Source organism: Tupaia chinensis, unplaced genomic scaffold, assembly GCF_000334495.1.
Source record: "Tupaia chinensis unplaced genomic scaffold, TupChi_1.0 Scaffold147684_1, whole genome shotgun sequence".
Classification (NCBI taxonomy): Eukaryota; Metazoa; Chordata; class Mammalia; order Scandentia; family Tupaiidae; genus Tupaia; species Tupaia belangeri.
In genome coordinates this window covers 45,998-51,709 of record NW_006207535.1, presented here as the reverse complement: position 1 = coordinate 51,709, position 5,712 = coordinate 45,998, and the positions used below count along the sequence as shown (strand labels likewise).

At 40.2% G+C, this 5,712-nt stretch overlaps 1 pseudogene; it reads right to left on the bottom strand.

Annotated features, from left to right (window-relative positions):
• The window catches only part of LOC102478625 (olfactory receptor 4C15-like), a 922-nt pseudogene extending 344 nt beyond the window's left edge, over window positions 1-578 (bottom strand).
• Window positions 579-5,712: the final 5,134 nt, after the last annotated feature.

Sequence of the window (5,712 nt, the reverse complement as noted above, 5' to 3'; positions counted from 1 at the left end):
ATATGTGTGTCCATGCAGGCAAGCTTCAGTAATGGGTACAAGTCACAGATAAAATGATCAATGACATTGGGGCCACAAAAGGGCAACTGGAAAGTAAAGAGAATTTGTATCATGGAATGCAAGAAGCCCCCTGTCCAGGCTACTCCCATCAGAATGCCACAGAGCCTCCTGTTCATGATAGAAGAGTAGTGCAAGGGCTTGCAAATGGCCACGTAACGGTCATAGGCCATAGCTGTGAGGACAATCACCTCTACCCCAACAAAGAAGTGTTCAGCAAAGATTTGGATCATGCATCCTTGGAAAGAGATAGTTTTCCTCTCATAGAGGGTGTCTGAGATCATCTTTGGAGTGATAACAGAGGAGAAGCAAGCATCCAGAAAAGACAGAAAACCCAAGAAGAAGTACATGGGAGAGCCCCGCAGGGCAGGGCTGCTGAGGATGGTCACTACAATTAGCATGTTGCCCCAGATGGTTGCAATGTACACAAACAAAAATACAACCAATACTATCTTCTGAATATTTGGATTCTGTGAAAGTCCCAGAAGGACAAACTCAGTTACCAAGCTTAGGTTGCCCATGTCTTTGAAGGGAAAGATGGAAGTTACACCAGTAATGATGTAGAATCTGCAATCACGACAAAAACTTACAGATCTGTTTATAGTATTAGAGTCACAAGTGAGTTGGTATACACTTACTCAAAATAATCTTGAGGGCATCTGTTGCCACTGAGAAAACATAATCCAAAATTTGTGGAGATAGCAATGAAAAGTCACAGGAATTGAGGTGGAGATAAATTATTGATACTTTAAGAGGGCCAAGGTTTCAAAACATAGAAAAGGAAGAATCCACATGTGGTAGAGAAGAGAAGAGATTTGATTTCAAGAGCCAGCTTTGATAATTTATTTACTAGTTGCTTCTTGGAGTGAATGATTGAAAAGCATTCGGTGGCTGCATCTCAGTTGTGAGGAGAGCAATACTGACACATTAGTCCTACCTGCCATTGCCATGGAATGAGAACATGTTTGACTCCCTGCCACCCTGACCAGGAGATGGCCTTACCTACAAGTAGAAGAAGAAACAACATGAAGTTTAATAGCCACTTGCAAATCATGGGTAATCCTCAAATATTTTTATAAAGGTATGAACTGTATTGGGACTTTAAATGATTAGTTTATCCTTTTTCTAAATTTAATCCCTTTTCTGAGAAAGAGAACTTTACCCCTAGTAGGTACCCCTTTACAGTCATTGTACTTCCCCCCATCCTGCCGTCCAGCCAGATATGATTAGGGGCACATATATTTGCTGTGTTTCAGGTTGGTTCAAGAGCTGAAACCAGGCAGCCACTGTGGCTTTCAGCAAGTTCATTATCCTATCAGCTGACCTACTGAAGCTGCACAATTTATTATTTATATAGAAGTTCGATCTATGGAAAAGTGCCTAGTTCTATACTTAATATATAAAAAGTGTGCACTAACTGTTGATGTTTTTCTTTTTAACTGATTATTTAAAATGAGAACAAAAGTTCCTAAAAATTTATTTCATAATGTTGTTAGGATGACTAAGTGAAACAATACAAAGAAGCAAATTGCTCAGGACCTGCTGCTTAAGAAATATTCTGAGTAAGGCCTTATTAGTCCTACATTCCTGGTTGGAAACTCACCCTTAAAGAGGCTAAGTTTGAGGAAAAAAAAGATACTTGTTTTGGGATTTTAACATAGAACCTCTGGCTCCAACACCCAGTTCTTTTTCACTGGATCAACATGGAATCAGGGATTTTTCTTTTCCAGCAAGAGCGTCAAAGCAGCAATGGCCTTTCAGCATTGTTTATCCACCTTTAAAGTTTAAAATCTCTGATTCCTTTGTTCATATTTGAATGAGGCACCTTCATAAAGGAAACACAGCAAATGATATAGAATCAGAAGGCAATGGCCTAGTCACTTACACATACAAATTGGCAGCAGCCACATAGGTTATGGAGAGATATGACACCTTAAATATTAGCCTTAAAGTTTATTTTCCAGTATTCATATAAAGTAGCTCAGTCTGATTAATTATATTTACATAACTTTAACGTAAAGCACAGATGTTTATAAATAGCTCACCTGCTCATCTCCCAGGATTAAGATGAAGGTCAACTTGAAAATGTGAAAATGTTGCTTATGATAAAGTCCCTTACCAATTGCAGTTAGTATTACCATACTGTTTTTTTTCTTTTTTCGGAGAGGTTTTTGTTATAGGGCGCGTGTGCTCGCCAGAAAGACAGTGAGAGACAGAAAGCAAGAAAGAACCCCCCCCCCAGGGGGGATGGCCACGCCGCAATCCCTTCTCCTCCATTCTCCTCTTGGGATCCTGGGCACACATGCACATGTGCCTGGCGTGAGTTTAAGCCGCCAGGTCCAGGACTCAAACTGTGGTAGACTACATGGGAGTCTAGTGACATAGCCATTACACTAACTACTGGTCCCAGCATTACCATACTTAAAAAGCCATCCACTTTGGCCTACACCATAACCTAACAGATGGGAGCTGGATTGTACATTGCTGACTCTGGTTCAAATCCTTGCTAAGTATCTTGGAAAATGTGCCAGTCATGTGTGCATGCTTGCCCCAAATCAATGAGATGGAGAAATAGAAGAGAAGGCAGTGCTGCATGATCACATCAAATTTAAGGGGGGATGCTTTCTCTCTCTCTCTCCCTGCCTCTGTCTCTCTCTGTTAACCACACATGCTCCCTGGGAATTAAAGGAAAACACCCAGCCACCTACCCCACAGAAAGCTTTCTCATGAGTCATCTAGATAATTATTCCACTTTAGACTTACTTCCACATAGCCACAGCTTCAAAGGATGATTACATCATCACCTGGTCCTAGAGCTGAATGTTTCAGTCAAAGAGCATATAATTGTGTGTGGATATTTTACATGCATACATAATGTTAAACTAAACTATTTTGGCTCAAAACTACTACTGTATTCCTTGGATTCCTATGAATAAGCTGATATTGTATATGTTAGGCTGTTTTCCTGAGCTTGTTAATAAATTATAGCCAATCACAGTATCCACACTTCAGTCAAACACAGAGTGCCCCCCTTTAAGCTATTTATGTAGCCTAACTTCCAGCTGCAACCAATTCAATCATTTCTCTATCTCTCTCCTTCACTTTCACTTTTAGGCATCACTTTCCCTTTATTGAACATGTCACTTTCCCTTTCCACAAACTTATGTACTCTGTGACCAAGTGGCTAGCAGGGGTCACTCAGAGACATTTTCCAAGAGACTGCCTGATTTGAAATGGTTTAAACAAATTGTGTTGGGGGGTGGGAGGGCGGGACTCAAGGGGAATAAAAAAAAAAAAAACATTTAATGGATATAAAAATAAAAAATTATTTGTTGATTATTATATGTATGGTAATATATTTAACTGGACTAATATGGAATCTACTCATGCTCTAAAAGTTCATTTTGAATGCTGTAAAATGTACAGTAAGGGGACCAGCAGTTAGCATAATGACTATGTCACTAAACTCCCATGTAGTTGACCATGGTTCAAGTCCCAGACCCGGTAGTTTAAACTCACACCCGCTACATGTGCGTACGTAGCCAGGATCCCAAGAGGAGAATGGAGGAGAAGGGATTGCAGCATGACCATTCCCCCTGGGGGATGATTTCTCACTTTTTGTCTCTCTGGCAAGCGCATGCGCCATATGGCAAAAACCTCTCAAAAAAAAATCAAATCATGTCAACCACTTTTGCGTGCATGCCTAAGATCCTGGGAGAAGAATGGAGGAGAAAGAATTGTGGTGTGGCCATCCCCTCAGAGGTGATTTTTCACTTTCATTTTCACTGTCTTTCTCTCTCTCTTTCTGGCAAGTGCACACACCTTAAGGTATAAACCATTCAAAAAAATTTGGATAAAAAGTAAACAAACATTGTTAAACTTAATTTGTCTGAAATTTTGTTTTTGTTTTTGTTTTAGAGAATTTTACCTTAGGGAGCATGTGCTGGCCAGAGAGAGATACAGAGATAATGAGAAGAAAAATGAAAAATCACCGCTTGGAGTTTGGCTACACTGCAATCCCTTCTCCTCCATTCTCCTCCAGGAATCTTGATCACACTATTATAAGTACCCATTGTGAGTTTCAATTCACCAGGAATAGGACTTGAGCTGTGGTAGTCTAGCAACATAACTAGTATGCCATCTGTTGGCCCCTAAAATTTTGTTTTATAATTATACATACATTATATGTTTGTTTCAAAATAAATGAATTAGGTAAGCCAGTGGAGTGATGGCTAAAGATGACAACTCAAGTCCCTGACTCAGCCATTTGGAAAACAAGCCGGGTACATGTGCATGAGTACCCAAAGTCCCAAGAGGAAAGTAGAGGAATAGAGATTGTGGCCTGGTCATTACCCCTAGAGAGAAGTGCTTTCTTACTTTCTCCTTCTCATTTTCTTTCTCTCTGTGTCTCTCTCGAGTGAATGGATGCACCTAATAGGAAAAGAAAGAACAGAAGAGGTGAATGGCATAGTGATGAATGCTTGTCACTCCAGCTACTCGGGAGCCTGAGGCAGAAGGACTGTGAGTTTGAGGTCAGGCTGGGCAACATAGTAGAACTTCATCTCTAAAAAAATTGGAGAAAAAGAATAATTGGCCTTATTTTGCTAATCAATATGTAACACAATTTTTATTAATGCCATGTGGAGTTAACAGAAAAAAATGTATAAAGATAGTAAAAAAAAATAAACAAATGAGGGACGAGCATTGGGGTAATGGCTATGTGGCTGGACTCCCATGTAGTCAACTGCAGTTTGAGGCCCGGACTCAGTGGTTTAAACTCATGCCAGGCGTGCATATCCAAGATCCTTAGAGGAGAATGGAGAACCGACTGCAGTGTGGCCATCTCCCCTGGGGGCTGATTTCTCGCTCGAGTGCAAATACTCTATAGCAAAAATCTCTCCTAAAAAATTAAAAATAAACAAATTAGTATATTAATATCTATTCTTTTATTTGCTTTGAAACAACCATGTCTATTATGTCCCCAGGTTTGTTCCTAACTGTGTCTGCACTATGAACTCCATGTCCAGTTACAAGCTATCAACAAGAACACAGGAGTACAAGACAAACCCTATGAGGTCATTGAATCAGTCAATAACCATTTATTACAAAACAAAGAACATCAATATTTGATTTAGCCATAGCCAGCATAGCCTAGCATCAAGACAGAGCAACAATTACATGAAATGAGTAAGAATATCAGTTCAGACTAATACAGATCTAGGTTCAATTCTAGGCTCTTCTACTTATTCTATTTCCTGAAACAATTCACTTAAAATTCTCAGTGCTTCAGGTTCTACTGATGTGAGAATAAAAATAAGGTCTAGAGACCAGCGGATAGAATAATGATACGTCTCTGGACTCCCACATAGTTTACCGTGGTTTGAGTCCCTGACCCAGTTGTTTAAAACTGACACTGGGAGGGACCAGCAGTTGGTGTAATGGCTACCCCATAGTCGACTGTGGTTCGAGTCCCGGACACGGTGGCTTGAAACTCACACCAGGCATTTATGCATGCATGCCCAAAATCTTGAGAGGAAAATGGAGGAGAAGGGATTATGGTGTGGCCATTCCCCTGGGGGGTGATTTCTCACTTTCTGTCTTTCTGGTGAGCGCATGTGCCCTATAACAAAAACCTCTCCAAAAAAAAAAAAAAAA